The 19,629-nt window shown below is 47.9% G+C and overlaps 1 long non-coding RNA gene across 1 annotated transcript; it reads right to left on the reverse strand.

Annotated features, from left to right (window-relative positions):
* Positions 1-235: 235 nt before the first annotated feature.
* Positions 236-19,157, reverse strand: LOC308590652. The gene is made up of 4 exons (XR_014009842.1): positions 18,756-19,157; positions 5,481-5,691; positions 784-1,249; positions 236-360 (listed from the first exon to the last, which is right to left on the reverse strand). It is a non-coding gene; the product is annotated as an uncharacterized lncRNA (long non-coding RNA).
* Positions 19,158-19,629: the final 472 nt, after the last annotated feature.

Raw genomic sequence — 19,629 nt, forward strand, 5'->3', positions numbered from 1 at the left:
ATTATTATTATTATTATTATCTTCGATCCTGCCTCTTCTTGTTGTTTCCATATTTTCCACATCCCAATCTTAACACTTTAAAGTTCTCCGTCCGTGGCTCTACGATTCTCAGTCATGTCAGAAATCATACATCTTTCGTCCATCGAATACAGCTTTATTTGTGTGTGTGTGTGTGTGTGTGTGTGTGTGTGTGTGTGTGTGTATATATATATATATATATATATATATATTCAACTGTCTATTTGCCAGTGCAGCTTTCCCTGACTCCGTTCCAATCTTCCATTCCAAGCTGTTGTCCAAGTCTATCATCATAAGTTTAATGACGCAGCAACTCCCGAGTTGTTAATCATTCCAATCCACCTTCTGTTTGGTTTTTTTCATTAATATTTTATTAAGTTTTATCAATAGAAAAGTTCAGAAAAATACAAAAACAGAAAAATACAAAATTACAAAATACAAAAATACAAACATTAAACACAAAAAAGAAGAAGAAAAAACACATATAAAAGAAAACAAAACTCCCTCTTTTTTGATTTCTCATCTTTAGTTAACTTATTTTCCTGACTTCCTCACGCCTCCCTTTTTTGTATCCCTTTTAAGAATTGGTTCAGCAAATTCATATCCTATTAGTTTATCTATTATCAATCCCCTCTTACATTTTACCTTGTTGCTAGAACCCCTTCAATTCATTTCAATGTCATCACCATTCAAAAATATTTCTGTAAATAAGTTTTAAATTTCCTCCAGTCTTCTTCCACCGACTCTTCTCCCTGGCCAATCCACCTTCTGAAGGTGTCTCTGCCATTGTTGAACAGCTCTGTTAGGCCTTTTCGCTGGCTAGGCTCAATTCTAATCCTTCTAACCTCCTTTGGGGCAGGTTTGTGGGTTTGGCAGAAGGAGACAGGATCTGCTCATGCGATGCCCACCTGGTGGAAACTCTAGCTCACACGGCCCTTAAGTGTAAAATGATGATCTCTGCCAACAATTTCTAGACCATCTATGTATTCCAACATGGAAACCAGAGACGGAGGTTATGCGCTTCTTATTACAGGAGAGAGACCAGGAGCTCAAAGTCTCTGAAAGTCTTTAAATGAAGAGAGGTACCAAACTTGTACAATGAAAGATAAGCTGTGAAGCTGTGTGTATTCAGCAAATATAATGTCCAACACTGAACAGAGATTCCGAATATTGACTGCTGTTTCGTAGATCTTCATCAGCGTGGTGGGAGAATATAGAATTGTTTCATAAACTGAAAATAAAATTTTACAGGCGATGACCTTTATGACATATCACTTTACAAAAATAATAAACTTCTTCAGCTGCCATTTTATCGCTTTTCCATCTTTGTGCCAATAACATCCTTGCCGCGGTTGTTGCATACATAAAGAGACTGTGTTTCTCCTTTGGCAAATCTTGATCTAAAATTCCTAACGAAAAAGCTTCTGGGGTTTTAACAAAAGTTATCTTAAACATTTTTTTTCATTTCATTATATATCATTTCCCAATAATATTTAACTATTTTACAATTCCACCATAGTTGATAAAAAGTACTGTCCTTCTTTTTACACTTCCAACACTTATTGGAGCTACATTTTGGCCATTTTCATTGGCGTGGTATACCAAAGGTACATCATTTTGGAGGAAGGATGGTGACTAATGGATTGAGGTTGAATCCTGACAAGACAGAAGTACGTACTGTTTTTGGGGGACAGGAGGTGGGCTGGTGTGGAGGACTCCCTGGTCCTGAATGGGGCAACTGTGCCCCTGAAGGACCAGGTGCGCGGCCTGGGAGTCATTTTGGACTCACAGCTGTCCATGGAGGCACAGGTCAATTCTGTGTCCAGGGCAGCTGTCTACCAGCTCCATCTGGTACGCTGGATGAGACCCTACCTGCCCGCATACTGTCTCGTCAGAGTGGTGCATGCCCTAGTTATCTCCCGCTTGGACTACTGCTATGCGCTCTACGTGGGGCTACCTTTGAAGGTGACCCAGAAACTGCAATTAATCCAGAATGCAGCAGCTAGACTGGTGACTGGGAGCGGCCACCAGGACCACATAAGACCGGTCCTGAGAGACCTTCATTGGCTCCCAGGACGTTTCCGAGCACAATTCAAAGTGTTGGTGCTGACCTTGAAAGCCCTAAATGGCCTCGGTCCAGTATACCTGAAGGCGAGTCTCCACCCCCATCATTCTGCCCGGACACTGAGGTCCAGCGCCGAGGGTCATCTGGCGGTTCTCTCACTGTGAGAAGCCAAGTTACAGGGAACCAGGCAGAGGGCCTTCTCGGTGGTGGCGCCCGCCCTGTGGAACGCCCTCCCTTCAGATGTAAAGGAAATAAGCAGCTATCCTAAAGACATCTGAAGGCAGCCCTATTTAGGGAAGTTTTTAACAACAACCACCACCGCCTGGCTGAGTTTCCTCAGCCACTCTGAGTTGCTCCCAACAGAATATTTAAAATACAATAAAACAGGGGTCAGCAAACATTTTCAGCAGGGGGCCGGTCCACTGTCCCTCAGACCTTGTGGGGGGCAGGACTATAATTTTTCTTGGGGGGGTGAACGAATTCCTATGCCCCACAAATAACCCAGAGATGCATTTTAAATAAAAGCACACATTCTACTCATGTAAAAACACACTGATTCCTGGACCATCCGTGGGCCGGATTTAGAAGGCGATTGAGCTGGATCTGGCCCCCGGGCCTTAGTTTGCCTACCCATGCAATAAAAAACATCAAACATTAAAAACTTCCCTAAACAGGGCTGCCTTCAGATGTCTTCTAAAAGTCAAATAGTTGTTTATTTCCTTGACATCTGGTGGGAGGGCATTCCACAGGGCAGGCACCACCACCGAGAAGGCCCTCTGCCTGGTTCCCTGTAACCTCACTCCTCGCAGGGAGGGAACCGCCAGAAGGCCCTCGGCGCTGGACCTCAGGCTGAACGATGGGGGTGGAGACGCTCCTTCAGTTATACAGGACCGAGGCCATTTAGGGCCTGCACCAACACTTTGAATTGTGCTCGGAAACATACTGGACTATCGGGGACCTTAGCTTGGCCCATCAGGGTCTTCTCATGGCCCTGTCCTGCACACCCCCCGACTTCCATGAAACGTGGGCAGCCACAATGAGGCCTCTCAACTGAAGAGCGAGGGAAGCGGCTGGGCTTTCAGGGCCCTTGACATTTCCCACAGACAAAGGCTTGCAGGTGCGTGGGAAAGAACAAAAGATGCTCAGCGCTGGTAGCTCACTTTGCCCCCGGCAGACCCAGGCTGGGAATCCGCTCTGGTGTTCAGAGAAAGGTTTGCATGGTCTTAATGGGATTTGTGCAACTGCTCTCTCTCTCGCGCTCTTGCTCTCTCACTCTCTACCCGCCAGGGGAGTTGCAAAAGCTGGGGTCAGCATTTTTGCATCTCTCTCCCTCCCTCTCCCTCTTTCCTCCAAGGGCTGCGCATGACGAATGGTGGCGCAGTCTGGATTTCGGGCGAAGCTTCCTTCCCAGGGCACTTGTCAGGGCCTGTTGACGTTTCTCCTCGCCACACCCTGGCTATGTGACTAAAATATACTCGGAGTCGAGAGTGGATTTCATGCTCTTTATTCAGCTCATAGTAGTGAGGAAGTTCCCCCAAAAATGTCTGCTTTATATACATTACAGTGGTACCTTGGGTTACATACACTTCAGGTTACGTACACTTCAGGTTACAGACTCCGCTAACCCAGAAATAGTACCTCGGGTTAAGAACTTTGCTTCAGGATGAGAACAGAAATCGTGCTCCGGCGGAAGGGCGGCAGTGGGAGGCCCCATTAGCTAAAGTGGTGCTTCAGGTTAAGAACAGTTTCAGGTTAAGAACGGACCTCCGGAACGAATTAAGTACCATATTTTTTGCTCTATAACACGCACCCGACCATAACACGCACGTAGTTTTTAGAGGAGGAAAATCCGTAGGCATGCCACCCGTAGGCATTCCTTCCATAACACGCACAGACATTTCCCCTTACTTTCTAGGAGGAAAAAAGTGAGTGTTATGGTGCAAAATATACGGTACTTAACCCGAGGTACTACTGTATTTACACAATGGGCCCCACGTGATTGGATAATTCTGGGATTCTCCTGTAGGCCAATCAGGTTGCGGATTCCCTTCCACCTGGAGCTGGATTGGGTGGCTCCTGCAGACCAATCAGACTGCTGCATTCTGGATCCTATTGTTCTAGGACAAATCAGACTGCTGCATTCTGGATCCTATTCAGCTCAGTACATAACAGTGACTCTATCAGCTGATGGGCAAAATTTCAAGCCCCTTCCAGGAAAAACCATAAACCAGCAATGATTGCTTCCAGGTTAAGGGGAACAATGACAAATTGGGGGGGGGGATTGGTGCAGGAGAGGGGGGTGAACATGGATGGTAAGTTGGCCGTAGCATGTTAGAAGTTTCTAAAATTCTGCCTGGCATGGAAGAAGTGGGCAGAGAAAACTCCCCCCCCCTCCCAACGCTAAAACTCGTGGAGATCCATCAAATTTGAATGTTGCATTATTCAGGACAGAGAGAAAAAAGGGCTTTCGCACTCAGCGCCAAGTTAGAACTGTTATAAGAATTCTAAGGTCTCAAATATAGAACAAATATTCATAAATGCACACATATCTAAAGATATGACCCACGTGTCTGAAATAGTATGGGAAAGCAATCCTGGAGCCATTCTGACTCTCCCAAACTGACCTCGATATATATCTCTGCAAGGAGGGAGGCAAATGGAGAAAGTCTTCCCATTGTCTTTTTGCTTGCAAATCCTGTCTTAAGGGTGTATTTGTGGATGAATAGGGTGAGCCTGTGACCTGGATTCAGGAACTAAAGGATTAACCATCACAAAAGAATGGCCAGGCTGCCCAGGTAAAGCAATCAGTGACCATTATCAGGTATCCTGGCAGAGAGGATTTCTGCTGTAGACCGCCCCTTCTGTGATGCTTGTATGTTGCTTTTTGGGGGGTCTTGGGACGCGGGTGGCGCTGTGGGTTAAACCACAGAGCCTAGGACTTGCCGATCAGAAGGTTGGCAGTTCGAATCCCCGTGACGGATTGAGCTCCCGTTGCTCAGTCCCTGCTCCTGCCTACCTAGCAGTTCAAAAGCACGTCAAAGTGCAAGTAAATAAATAGGTACCGCTCCGGCGGGAAGGTAAAAGGCGTTTCCGTGCGCTGCTCTGGTTCGCCAGAAGCGGCTTAGTCATGCTGGCCACATGACCTGGAAGCTGTACGCCGGCTCCCTCGGCCCGTAAAGCGAGATGAGTGCCGCAACTCCAGAATCGGCAATGACTGGACCTAATGGTCAGGAGTCCCTTTACCTTTACCTGGAGCTACAGGGTGAGCAATTTCAAGAGTCTAATAAGAGGCGTGGATTGATCAGAAATCATATCAAAATGGCTTAAATGCAATGCTTTCCTTGCTGACACAAATGGCTTACTCCATATTTGTTATAATTCTGCATAGCAATCCCACCTGATCACTACAGGGCAACGCATTACTTGGAGGCTGGGTCTGCTGCCCCTGTAGATCCTGCCACCAGCGGTGGTCCCTTCAGCTTGCCTCAAGTGTGGGCCGGTTGTGCCCGTGCTGGAGACTGGCATCAGGGCGTTCTGGCGAGGGCAGGGGAGCTCCCTTCTCGATGCATCTTGCAAGCCGGGCTCCCTGCTGTGCATCAGTCTGGCTCCTGTCAGAAAACCCAGACGAGGCTGTGCTCAGACTGCCTCCCGTCAGACCCAGCTCAGCGACTCTTACGAAGCCAGCTTCCCTCGTCTCAGCCCACAGGGGAGCTGCTAGGTCTGGCAGGGGGAGCCTCAGCCGGCCACAGCAGTCCGCTCCATTCCGTGCTCGGACCATATAGCAGAGGCTGTCCGAGTCCCCCAACACAACACGGCTGCCCCACTGAGGAAGACAGGCAGGGTTAAAGCCTCCGTGATGTCCCCACACATCAGTGCAAATCCACCCTGCTGTGATCTTTTGCATTTGGTGCAGGTAAAGGTAAAGGGACCCCTGACCGTTAGGTCCAGTCGCGGACAACTCTGGGGTTGTGGCGCTCATCTCACTTTATTGGCCGAGGGAGTCGGCGTGCAGCTTCCGGGTCATGTGGGCAGCAGGACTAAGCCGCTTCTGGCGAACCAGTACACGGAAACGCTGTTTACCTTCCCACCGGAGCAGTACCTATTTATCTACTTTGACGTGCTTTCGAACTGCTAGGTGGGCAGGAGCAGGGACCGAGCAATGGGAGCTCACCCTGTCGCGGGGATTCGAACTGCCGACCTTCTGATCGGCAAGTCCTAGGCTCTGTGGTTTAACCCACAGCGCCACCCGTGTCCCTAATTTGGTGCAGAAAGGCAGCCAAAATGCTGGCTTTGACCTAAAAAGCCTTAAGTGGCTCAGGACTGCAATACCTTAAGGATCACCTCTCTGGATCCTGAGATCACCATTTGAGGCCCTTCTTTGTGTGTCGCCTCCAGAACAGATCTGGAGGAGGGCAACGTGAGAACGGGGCCTTCTCTGTGGTGGCTCCCTGTTTGTGGAATGCTGTCCCCAGGGAGGTTAATTTGGCACCTTCATTACGTACCTTTAGGTACATTCCTCTTCAACCAGGCCTTTAGCTGAGTAATAAATCTATGCCCTTTTAAATGTGTGGGTGGGGGATTATTGGTATCATAGAATTGCAGAGTTGGAAGGGACCCTAAGGATCATCTAGTCCAACCCCCTGCAAGGCAGGAATATGCAGCTGCCCCATACGGGGATCAAACCTGCAACCCTGGCATTATCAGCACCACACTCCAACTAGCTGAGCTATCCAGGCATTGATTTGTTTTCATTTCCGTTTTATTATGTATTTTGCATTCACATTTTTTGTTTTGTATTTTGAACTACAAATCTGATAAATAATAATAATGATAGTCATTGGAGAGGAAGTCTCATATTTTTAATCACAGCATGGCAGCCCGGTGCTTTTGGGCCTCTAAAGAAAGGGAGCAAGTTCCACATTTACTGTATTTATTTTTCCTCTTTGTATCCATCCCAGTTATTTTTGCTACCTCCTTCTTTTCCTCTGGCTTTACATCCCAGTACATAATTTCGGAGTTCTCCATATTAACTCCCAGTCCAGACCTATCTTTAAAGTCTTTCAATATTATCATCAATTCTCTTACGCTATCTAATGGATAACGGATTTGTTAATAGTAATAAAATATCATCCGCATACATATTCAACTTGATTCCCTCCTTTCCCATCTTATATCCTTTTATTCTTACTGAATTTCTAATCCTATCTGCCAGGTACTCCATACCCAACACAAATAGTAATGGTGAGAGGGGGCAACCTTGTTTGTTGTTGTTGTTTAGTCGTGTCCGACGCTTCGTGACCCCCTCGACCAGAGCACGCCAGGCACTCCTGTCTTCCACTGCCTCCCGCAGTTTGGTCAGACTCATGTTTGTAGCTTCAAAAACACAGTCCCACCATCTCGTCCTCTGTCGTCCCCTTCTCTTTGTGCCCTCCATCTTTCCCAACATCAGGGTCTTTTCCAGGGAGTCTTCTCTTCCCATGAGGTGGCCAAAGTCTTGGAGCCTCAGCTTCAGGATCTGTCCTTCCAGGGAGCACTCAGGGCTGATTTCCTTCAGAATGGAGAGGTTTGATCCAGTGGCGTAGCGTGGGGGGTGCAGGGGGGCCGGCCGCACCGGGCGCAACATCTGGGGGTTAGGGTTAGGGGGCGCAAATTACTTGCCTTGCCCCGGGTGCTGACAACCCACGCTACGCCACTGGTTTGATCTTCTTGCAGTCCATGGGACTCTCAAGAGTCTCCTCCAGCACCAGAATTCAAAAGCATCCATTCTTTGGCGATCAGCCTTCTTTATGGTCCAGCTCTCACTTCCATACATCACTACTGGGAAAACCAGAGCTTTAACTATATGGACCTTTGTTGGCAAGGTGATGTCTCTACTTTTTAAGATGCTGTCCAGGTTTGTCATCGCTTTTCCCCCAAGAAGCAGGCGTCTTTTAATTTCGTGACTGCTGTCACCATCTGCAGTGATCATGGAGCCCAAGAAGGTAAAATCTCTCACTGCCTCCATTTCTTCCCCTTCTATTTGCCAGGAGGTGATGGGCCCAGTGGCCATGATCTTCGTTTTTTGTTTAACCCCCCCCTTTTTTATAGTAATTTGTTCAGAGATCCCTCCATTCACTCCATTCACTCTGACTACTGCCTTCCCTTCTCCATATAATTCTCGGATCGCCTGCACAAAATTTTTACTTATTCCTGCCTTCATCATAATACTCTCCAATAACTTATGTCTTATTGTATCGAAAACCTTATAAACATCCATTTTTAACAAGGCCAATTCACCTTTTACCCTACTTCTTAATACATCTATCACATTACATATTGGATGGCCTGCAAGTTCTATTTTTTAACTATGAGCTGTTTGGAGAAGTACTTATTTTCCCCCTGCCCTGAATCTTCCATCATTCGCCTTCACTGGATGGCCCTGAAATTGTACTGTGTCCAGTTCTGGGCACCCCAATTTAAGAAGGATGTTGACAAGCTGGGAAATGTGCAGAGGAAGGCGACCAAGATGATCAAGGGTCTGGAAGCCAAGCCTGATGAGGAGCGGTTGAAGGAGTTGGGTATGTTTAGCCTGGAGAAGAGAAGACCGAGAGGAGATATGAGTAAGCTTGTTTTACGCCGAAGAACCCAATCCAATGGATTCAAATAACAAGAAAGGAGATTCTGACTAAACATTCAGAAGAACTTTCTCTTGGATGGTCTTCTTTACTTTAGTTGAGATTCTTGCAGGGGGTTGCAATAGATGACCCTCAGGAGTCCCTTTCAACTTGACAATTCTATGGTTTGGGAAAAACCAGCACCATGCATAACTTTATACGACTCTGTCCTGTCTCCGCTTACTCCTCTTTGCAGACTTTCTTTCTCTTATGTACTGAAGTTCTCACCCTGGGCCAGCAGGGGGAGACTGTAGATAGTTTTCACTCAGGTCCACATATGCAAATAAGGGATTGAAAGTGATGTTCAGTGATTGGACAGAAAGTGGTTACCATTGTGTTGTAGTGGAGCTCTATATAAGCAGGCTGGCTGAACCCTTCAGTTCAGTTCTGTTCTGGCCTGTGAATAAACAAGAGCTGTTTGAAGAATCGCTGTGTCGTCTGAGATGTTCACCCACAACTTAACACCTTTCCCCTGATCCTTCTGGTCGCCCTTCCTGGCCCCTTCTCAACCTCAGTCTCCAAGCAGGGAAGTGGGTGCATTCATCATCCAGCGCACACCCACAGATAAGCAGCCCACGTATGAGCACTTAGGTTTACACCAGGGGTCAGCAAACCTTTTCAGCAGAGGGCAGGTCCACTGTCCCTCAGACTGACCCCCCCCCCTTGTGGGGGGGCCGGACTATATTTTGAGGGGGGGAATGAACGAATTCCTATGTCCCACAAATAACCCAGAGACGCATTTTAAATAAAAGCACACATTCTACTCATGTAAAAACACACTGATTTCCGAACTGTCCGCGGGCCGAATTTAGAAGGCAATTGGGCCGGATCCGGCCCCCGGGCCTTAGGTTGCCTACCCATGGTTTACACACAGCCTGCCATTTTGCACACTTCAGCAAAATCTGAGGTGGTTTCTTTGAAGAAAAAAAGAGTTTATTGATGGATTTGCACCCAGTGAATATTTTGACATGCTTGGCTTTCATATCAGCAGAGGAAAGGGCTCTTTCAGGATAAAGGAAAACGGTACAGAGGCAAAGAGGAGCCTCCGGTGACGGGTGACGCAGACAGAGTCGTCCCGAGGTATTTACCTGCTTCAGGCTGAGAAGCAAATCTCCGACAACAACGCCACACCGAGGCACGGACCAACCAGTTAAGTTATTTTGGTCCTGGAGAAAAATCCCACAAGTGCCTCTCTCCATCCCAGCAGGAAAAGCAGAACCATCACCAATTGAACGCTGGATATAGCCAATTAAATGTTGCAGCACGATTGCTGACGGGAGCGAGGCCTTGTCAGCACGTAAACCCCTGAGCTCAGAGACTTACAAGGGTTGCCGGTTTTCCGCCAGGCCAAGTTCAAGGTTATTTGAAAATAAAGTACTGTTGATATATTAAGTCCTTACCTGGGGACCAGTTTGCCTACAAGTATCCCTTCCCCCACATGTGCCCGCTGTATCGATGGAACTGGCTTTGTTACAGGTGTTACGAGGAAATTGGAAGTGGGGTGAGAGACACCCCCCCCATCCCAAGAGCCTTGCCTCTCCACACCAGCAGAAAAAGACAAAGAGTCTCCGCTGCACATTAACAAACCACTCACTCACAAATACTGTAATATAAAACTCCTGTCGAAAATGTATAAATTGCTTCTGGAATGGCACACAAAGGATGAACGCAGGTTAAATCTGTCATGAGACACTGGGAGAGGGATTTGGGGCATAATTTGGGTTAAACCACAGAGCCTAGGGCTTGCCGATCATAGGCTGGCGGTTCGAATCCCCGCTATGGGGTGAGCTCGCGTTGCTCGGTCCCTGCTTCTGCCAACCTAGCAGTTCGAAAGCATGTCAAAGTGCAAGTAGATAAATAGGCGCCGCTCCGGCGGGAAGGTAAACGGCGTTTCCATGCACTGCTCTGGTTCACCAGAAGCGGCTTAGTCATGCTGGCCACATGACCTGGAAGCTGTACGCTAGCTCCCTCGGCCAATAAAGCGAGATGAGCGCCGCAACCCCAGAGTCGGCCACGACTGGACCTAATGGTCAGGGGTCCCTTTACCTTTACCTTTTGCCTGATACATTTATGAACATTCATTTTATATCTTAGACCTTATAATTCTCATATTAATGCTGTTACTTCCCACCAGAGTGGTACCTATTTATCTACTTGCACTTCGTGCTTTTGAACTGCTAGGTTGCCAGGAGCAGGGACTGAGGAACGGGAGCTCACCCCGTCACGGGGATTCGAACCGCCGACCTGATCGGCAAGTCCTAGGCTCTGTGGTTTAACCCACAGCGCCACCCGCGTCCCACCAGGCAAACACATACATAAATATATAAACCACGTGTCTGAAATAGTATGGGAGAACAATCCTGAAGCCATTTTGACTCTTTCAGTGACCTCAAATATTCCTCTGCAGTTTGGATGAAAATGCGAAAAGCCTCCCCATTGTCTCTGTGCTCACAGATCCTGCCTTAAGGGCACATTTGGGTATGAATAGGGTGAGCCTGTGACCTGAATCCCTGAAATCAGCCCTGAGTGCTCACTGGAAGGACAGATCCTGAAGCTGAGGCTCCAAGACTTTGGCCACCTCAGGAGAAGAGAAGACTCCCTGGAAAAGACCCTGATGTTGGGAAAGATGGAGGGCACAAGGAGAAGGGGACGACAGAGGACAAGATGGTGGGACAGTGTTCTCAAAGCTACCAGCATGAGTTTGACGAAACTGCGGGAGGCAGTGGAAGACAGGAGTGCCTGGTGTGCTCTGGTCCAGGGGGTCACGAAGAGGCGGACACGACTAAACAACAACAACAACAACAACAACAACAACAACAACAACAACAACAACAACAACGTGATCTGAAGTCAGGAACTATTTACCATCACAAAAGAATGGCCAGGCTGCCCAGGTAAAGCAATCAGTGACCATTAACAGATATCCTGGCAAACAGGATTTCTGCTGTAGACCACCTCCTTCTGTGATATATGTATGATGGGGGGGTTTTTTTGGGGGGGGCGTCTTGAGCTACAGGGTGGGCAATTTCAAAAGACTATAGGGCTTGCACACCATTGTTCTGGGTTCCTCCTCTCTCCTCCTGCGTGTGGTGAGTGAGGACCCTGTTGCAACAGTTAATAAGACCAAGCTTACTAGCTGCTTTGCTTCTCAATATTCTCTGGTTAGCCTCTGTTATTTTCTCCTACCAATAGGGAACCTACATAAGGACACTATAATGACTCTTGGGTACCCCATATGGGGGAAAGGAACAGTTTTTTTCTTATAACAGCAACATCTCTGCAAAGGCATTGCATCTGCAAGGGAGCTCAGCTCAGAAACCTGTGACTCCCAGCTGAGCCCCAGGTCTTAAATTTTCTATAGTGAGTCCTTTTGGGATTTTTTTTTTTTTTTGTTATTATTTATTTCCTATTAGTGCTACTTGGTTCTAGTTATACTGGGTACCCTTTGTTCAAAGTATAGTGACCGGGTTCCCCCTGATAGGAAAGTTTTTCATAAGCCTCCACCTCAGATTTGCCTTTTCAGTTTGCGTCGTTAAACTGGAAGTGTTAAGTTGTGGGTGAACATATCAGACGACACAGCGATTCTTCCAAAGCAGCTCTTTATTTGTAAGCTGGAACAGAACTGAACTGAGGGGCTCAGTCAGCCTGCTTATATAGAGCTCCAGAACAATGCAACTGTTGCCATTTTCTAAAACTATCCAATCACTGAACGTCACTTTCGATCCTTCACTTGCATAACTATCTAAAGTATCCCCCTGCTGGCCCAGGGTGAGAACTTCAGTACATAACAGGAAGAGAATGCCAGGACATGAAACTGTAAACCTAATGGGCTCAGAAGGCAGGAAGAAAAAAAAATCCACTTGTTGGAAATCTTTGTTTCCCTTGGAGCAAATAATTTTTGTACTCAAAGGTCTAGAAATGTTTGTGTGTGTGTTTAAATTGGCTTCACAGGTAACATCCTATGGCTGCTATCTTACATGCACAGAGTTTTAAATTGCAAGCTTGCTTCAAAATATTAGTTTAAAAAAGACGTGTTGGGCCTGATCAAACATGGCAAATATTGGGGGGGGGGGAATGAGGTGTGTAAATGTTTGTTATTTGAGGGAGTCTAGAAAGGGAGAATCTCTTTCCAAGTAGTAAAAAAATCATTTGTATGTGTATGCCTGTGGTCTGAGAGGGGAAACTGCCTCCCCCCCTTCCCTCTACAGCTTAAGGGAGGAAGAATATTTGTAACTTTGATTTTTTGTTTTTAAAAAAATATTGTTGAAACTTGGGAGTTTCTGAGAGAACATACCTGCAGCAATGTTCTAGTCTCCTTTTACAATATGCTGCAAAGTAGCCTTCTGGAATACGTAAATTTCCCCTGCAAATAGTCTAGCTGAGCAAAATGGCTCTTATAAGTTAAATGTAGAGTCTGACGTTCCTTTAGCCTTAAGCAGGTCTCCTCATGATGTAAAAGGCCTTGTGAGGAATCGTAAGAAGTATTGTGAATGTACGTATGACCAAAGGAAAAATGAGCATCCATTCCAGCTGGGGGGGGGAAGTAATTCGTTTTTTCAAAAGTAGAACTTCCATGGGCAGTGACTGTGTATCTGGGTGTAGGTTTTAGCTTGGATTCGGTTGGCTAAGGGAGTTATGGGAAGCCTGATAATATCAGTTTCTGTAAGATCGGCCAGGACTCCTGGCCTCCTTTGGTAAATGGGTCTTTTACCCCTTTAGTTTCTATCTCTTTGAAGCTTTTTCTTACTTCTGTGCTTCAGTGGGTAAATTTACTCTCAAGTAAGCTTTGTTTGGGGATGTGGGTAGTGCTGTGGGTTAAACCACAGAGCCTAGGACTTGCCAATCAGAAGGTCGGCGGTTCGAATCCCCGCGACGGGGTGAGCTCCCGTTGCTCTGTCCCTGCTCCTGCCAACCTAGCAGTTCGAAAGCACGTCAAAGGAAGTAAGCGGCATTTCCGTGCGCTGCTCTGGTTCGCCAGAAGCGGCTTAGTCATGCTGGCCACATGACCCGGAAGCTGTACGCCGGCTCCCTCGGCCAGTAAAGCGAGATGAGTGCCACAACCCCAGAGTCGGCCACGACTGGACCTAATGGTCAGGGGTCCCTTTACTTTACTTTAAGCTTTGTTTGGGAGGCAGTGGAAGACAGGAGTGCCTGGCGTGCTCTGGTCCATGGGGTCACGAAGAGTCAGACACGACTAAACGACTAAACAACAACAAGCTTTGTTTAATAAGGAAAGTGCAACCTGGCTGGTCAGTATTTCCCAGGAACTGCATTTTGTGAAAGACATTCCTTCCCCCCCCCCCCCGTGTGTGTCTGTTTAAACTGTACCCCTGTGCTTATTCTTCTGGTGGCTGCGTAATATTCTTTCTCTCTCTTCCTATATAAGCACATGCCGCGTTCGTAGTAAATCTACCTTTTGGTGGCGCAGCACCTCTCCTTTGGAACTCCCTGCCTCTTGATACTTCCCTGTCCTCCTTTTGCCCCTCCAGCAGCAATAGCAACTTGAGTCTGTGGACTGCAGCCATCTTTCTATCAACCCTGCAACTGGGCTCTCTCACCACTGATCTCCACAGCCGCCAGCTGCCTTGCCACCCTCCTCTTCCCCCTCTTGCCAATATCATCTCCTTTATTATATACGGGGTGTTCAGACTGTGAGATGAGGGGTGGTATCTCTGGTGGGGGCCACATCGTGCTCCTTCTGGGGTAGTTTGCCCACCTTACGGTCTTCAAACGAAAACATCTTGGAGGTCCCAGGCCACAGGGAGGTTAGACTGACCTCAACCAGACCCAGAGCCTTTTCAGCAGTGGCCCCGATCTGGTGGAACGCTCTGTCCCAAGAAACCAGGGCCCTGCGGGACTTGACATCTTTCCGCAGGGCCTGCAAGACGGAGCTGTTCCACCAGGCCTTTGGCCAGGGCACAGCCTGACCCCCTCTTTCGGTAATCCTCATAGAAGTCTAGCCCAATGGTTGCCATCAATTTTATTTTGAATTGATTTTAGAATGAATTGATTTTAGAATGCTGTGTTGCTTTTACTGTTGTTAGCCACTCTGAGCCCGGCTTCGGCAGGGGAGCACAAGATATACCGGTAAATAAAATTTTATATTATTATTATTATTATTATTAATTTGGTACCCACTCTGAACTTACTGCATTTTTCACCCCATAAGACGCACCTAGTTTTTAGAGGAAAACAAGAAAAGAATTATTCTGAACGAAACAGTGGTTGTATAATTTTTGTGGTTGATGCTGTGGCCACAGACATGTGATCTGATGGTGAATTTGGGGTAGCCCAATGCAAAAATCCTGAGGATCCATGTGGATCCGTGCTTTGTAACCACGTTTTTGCTTCATTGCAGCCCCACGCAACAGCTTCCTTTATCTCTAGCATCCCTTATCTCTCTCCCCAATTGGCAAACAATCAGCGGCTTTGTTTCAACACCCACTTCCCTCTTTCAAAAAAAAAAAAAAGGAAGATCTGCTTTTTGCCCCTGGGCAATTCAGCTCCAGGGACCACACATTCGCTCCATAAGACGCACAGACATTTCCCCTTACGTTTTAGGAAGAAAAAAGTGTGTCTTACGGAGCGAAAAATATGGTAGCTATCACCTGTGGCCCCTAGAAGCTGTCAGTAGGCAACAGTGGCCACAATCCCAGGAACTGGCTTCGGCTGGCCGGCTAAACCAGGCGAGGGGAGCCGATGGGGCTCAAACCCTCAGTAAGTTAGGGGCTTCCTCTGCATGCGAAGACAGTCTTTGGTGGATGGAGCGGACGAGACCAAGAGGGGGTCCAACTCCAACAGTCAGGAAGGTAGTTTCTGCCCGCGCTGTAGAGGAAAGTGAGGGGTAGGTGGGGCTCGCCCACCTGGGAAAGGAGCCCATATTGGAGAAGGAAAGCTCTGGTCCTAAACCTCTGCTGCCTTGTAGGATATCTTGTAGAACTCTGGGGGTGGGGCAAGCATCCCAGGGGGGCACCATCTGCGGCAAGCGTCCCAGGCATAGCTGTCAACCGTCCCTTATTTGGCGGGAAAGTCCCTTATCCCAGTGCTGCATCCCGCTGCTGTTCCCTATTGATGATGTCCCTTAAATTTCCCGGGTTTCAAAGGAAGCAGCTCCTCTCCCTCCCTCCCTGCCGGCCAGGGAGGAGGGAGGCTCCAACTGTGTTGCTTGGCTGCATTGCTCGCCCAATAAGGAGTCTCAGAACGACTGGGGGGTGGCGCTTGCATGCCTTGTGCCGATCAAACCGGCCGCATTGCCTGGGGACTCGCCTTTGCTCAGCGCTTCCCAGCGGAGAGGTGACGGTGGTTTCCCTTGCTGCAAACCCTTTGCCAGGTTGCTGCGCTGTGGGAACCACCGCTTGAGGCTTCGTTTGGCTGCTGGCTGGGCTTTCTGCCTTTGGCTCGGAGGGGCTCAGAAGTTGAACATACCTGTGCTTGGAAAATCCCTTATTTTGGCTGCTGGTCCCTTATTTTCAAGGCTGCTGGTCCCTTATTTTCAAATCTGTAAGTTGACAGATATGGTCCCAGGGGGCGAGCCGCCCATGGCGGGCTGCTTCCTTGGCGGGGGCGAGGGAGCCACGCCACTATGCCAGCAGCCTTCCTCCCTTCCCTCTTCCTTTTGACAGCTCGGGGGAGACTCCCCCCACCCCCAGGAAGCAGCCCAGAAGTGGGGGTCAATGGCGTGCCGCCCGCCCGCGATTCCCAAGCCTCCCCATAGCTGTCAAAACGAAGGGGGAAGGGGGGGGAAGCCATCGGCAAAGCGGTGCAGCTCTGCCCCAACAGCTCAGCATAGGCTTGGTGCGCCGAATGTCACCCCCCTGAGTGATGATCGTGCAGCAGGCTGGAGGGCTGGGAAGCGTTTGCCCATATGCGTGCGCACAAGCTATTTCCAACGCACTTCCACCGTTTACCTTCCCGCCGGAGTGGTACCTATTTATCTACTTGCACTTGGACATGCTTTCGAACTGCTAGGTTGGCAGGAGCTGGGACCGAGAAACGGGAGCTCACCCCGTTGCGGGGATTCGAACCACCAGCAAGTCCTAGGCTCTGTGGTTTAACCCACAGTGACACCCGCGTCCCTTTTTCTCATCATAAAAGGGACATCTGAAAAATACCGGTATGTGTTCAGGGCTTCCTATCTCCCCCAATAGACAGGCGCAAAACTGTTTTTGTAGAAATCCCATGACTCTTGAGTCGAACAATATCACTTTCAGGTCCAGCCCGTGAGTTTCCATTGTGCAAAGTGGAGCCCAAATAGCCTTCTCCCCCCCCAAAAAAAAAAAATAATGTTGGAGGCTAATTTGGGGGGGGGGGAGAGAATAGACGGCTCCATTGAGGCATCAGATCCTTCATCTGCTGCTTTCAATTTCCACTGTCTGGGGAGACTTCCTTCTCCTTTTTGCTGATCACTTTCGCTCTCACCCTGCCTGACCTGCCTCCCGCGGTTGTTCTCTGAGGCTCTTAGAGAAAGCGGGTGCATGGAATACAGAACAAAATGAAAATAATTATGGATCTTCTAATTTTACTCTTTGGCTAGGCTAAAGAAACTGTGCTAATAGAGGACAGGGTTTTAATGTGCCATCTCTTAACTGCTGCCAGAATTATTATTTGTCAAAACTGGAGGGGGAAATGAGAGGCTCTGTGCATAAGAGAATAGGTGACTGAAATCTGGGACATTGTGCGAAGCTTCTCTGTATGGTGAGGAGCAGAGCAGGCAGGCAAACAAATTAGGTCTTTATCGAGAAACAAAGCCTTTTTATAATGTAACTGGAGCAATAAGGGACAGGATAACGTCAAGCCATTTCTGTTACTCGGAACCTTGCGATATTGATTTATGGCGTTTGATTTTGGCATGGAAATTTGCTCCTGTGATTAAACTTCCGGATAGCCCGCTCTGCTTTGAATTTATACGGCGTCTGCTTTTATACTTATCACTCTATAAGTGTGTGTGTGTGTGTAAATAATAATAAAAACAAATAAACACATAATGTGTCCTTTATAAAACAAATAAGCCGGGCAAATATAAGCTCTCCGGGTTCCACTGCCCCGCTCCGTATTAATTAAGCCGGCCTAATTACCACGGCTGGTTCCGTAATTGCAAGCGCCGATGTGGACTCTGGACCTCTCCGATTCATGCTTCCCACTCCCTCCCTCCCTCCCTTGAGAGCTGTTGGAGAAATTGCCTGGTTTTTAATAAACCAGAATATGCTTCTGCAATGAAACCGGGGGAGACAGAGTGGAAGGAACGGAGAGACAAAACAGCCGTTTTTGCCTCTGCAAGGAATTAAAAAACAGGGCTTGCGGTTTGAATACTTGCTCATGTGCAAGCAAAAAAAAATAAATCCTTGGCTGTGCTTTTGACAGCTTCAGAAAGCTGTGAAGCTATTTATGTCCCAGGGACACCCAGAAAACAACTGTCTTTCTAGAAACACTACATAGAGATTCCAGATTTCTCGCTCTCTTGTTTTATTTTATCCGCTTGGCTTTGTGTTCTAATGCTGCAGTGCACCCTGGGACCTTAGGCTGAAAGACAGGCAACTAATAACAAAAATAAAAATAATAGAAACGTGAGTTTGTAGAGTTTGAAGGGATCCCAAGGGCCATCTAGTCTCACCCCCTGCAAGGCACAGCTGAAGAATCCCAACTTTCAACCTCTGCTTAAAAACCTCTAATGAAGGAGACTCCACCAGCTTCCACTGTCAAAGAGAAAGTTCTTCCGAATGTTTAGTCGGAAACTCCTTCCTTGTCATTTGAATCATTTGCTTTAGGTCATCGTCTCTGATGCATCAAGCTTGCATCATCAACAGCCCTTTGAAGATGGCTCTCATATCGTTTCTTCTTTTCCAGGATAAAGAGACCCAACTCCCTCAACTGTTTCTCATCAGGCTTGGCTTCCATCCCCGTCATCATTCTGGCTGCTCTCCTCTGCACACCTTCCAGCTTGTCGATATCCTTCTTAAACTGGGGTACCCAGAACTGGGAGGAGGTCTGACCAAGGCAGAATAAAGCGTCAGGTTACATACCTTCAGGCTGCCAGGCGCAAAGCAAACCTTCATAATGTTCGAAGGCCACAAGACATCACATGAGAAACGCAGTCCTGTCTCCCTCGAGCTCAGTCAGGAGTAGAAAAAGAAAACAGGAAGGAAAAACCAAAAGCATTTCAAAGGTCAGAGCTCAAAGTCCGGCACTTCACCTCTCGATTCCCTAGGAAGTTCCCCGCAAACCAGGCTCTCAGGCGGCTTTCCTTTTCCACCTCTCCCCCACAAGCTCAGCAGTTCCACAATCGCGTCGCATGAAAGCGCAAGGGCACACAGCCACAAACCTCTCACGCCCACACACCTCTCTGCTCCACTGAGCTTTCTTCCCCTAGAGCAAAAGAAATAAGTGAGGGTGCTGCCCCACAACCCATTTCCAAATCACCCCAAGGGGACCGGAAAAGAAACACCTGCCCAAGCCGGTCGCCGGTCGCCCGTGCCGTGCTGAGTTGCAAAATGCCAGGGCTGTGGGGCACGCCTATATCTCCTCCTCCTGCCAGGGTAGAAGGCCTTTCATGCGCCAAGCATGACATCACCTCTAGACACTCAGCCAAGATTACCTGGGAATTTCTCTGGCTCACAGCCAGCACCTGTCGACTTTTTTCACTTTCCTTCGACTGCTTTCGGAACATCATGTTGCGATAGTTCCCCAACACCATTCGAATGGTCGAGTTCCCCAGCTCGCTGTTTTGTGTCCTGAAAACAGAAAGCTGTGCAGGTATAAATACCTGGGCCATGGAGAACCCAAAACACACAGATCTTCTCTGGGGAACGAAGAGGACTTGCATCTTGAACCTTCGGGCATCGCGACAGAATTACGATGGGAACAGGTAAGGACATGACAACTTCTTTTCTTTGACAC

Source organism: Podarcis bocagei (genome assembly GCF_964188305.1).
Source record: "Podarcis bocagei genome assembly, chromosome: 7".
NCBI classification, from domain to species: domain Eukaryota; kingdom Metazoa; phylum Chordata; class Lepidosauria; order Squamata; family Lacertidae; genus Podarcis; species Podarcis bocagei.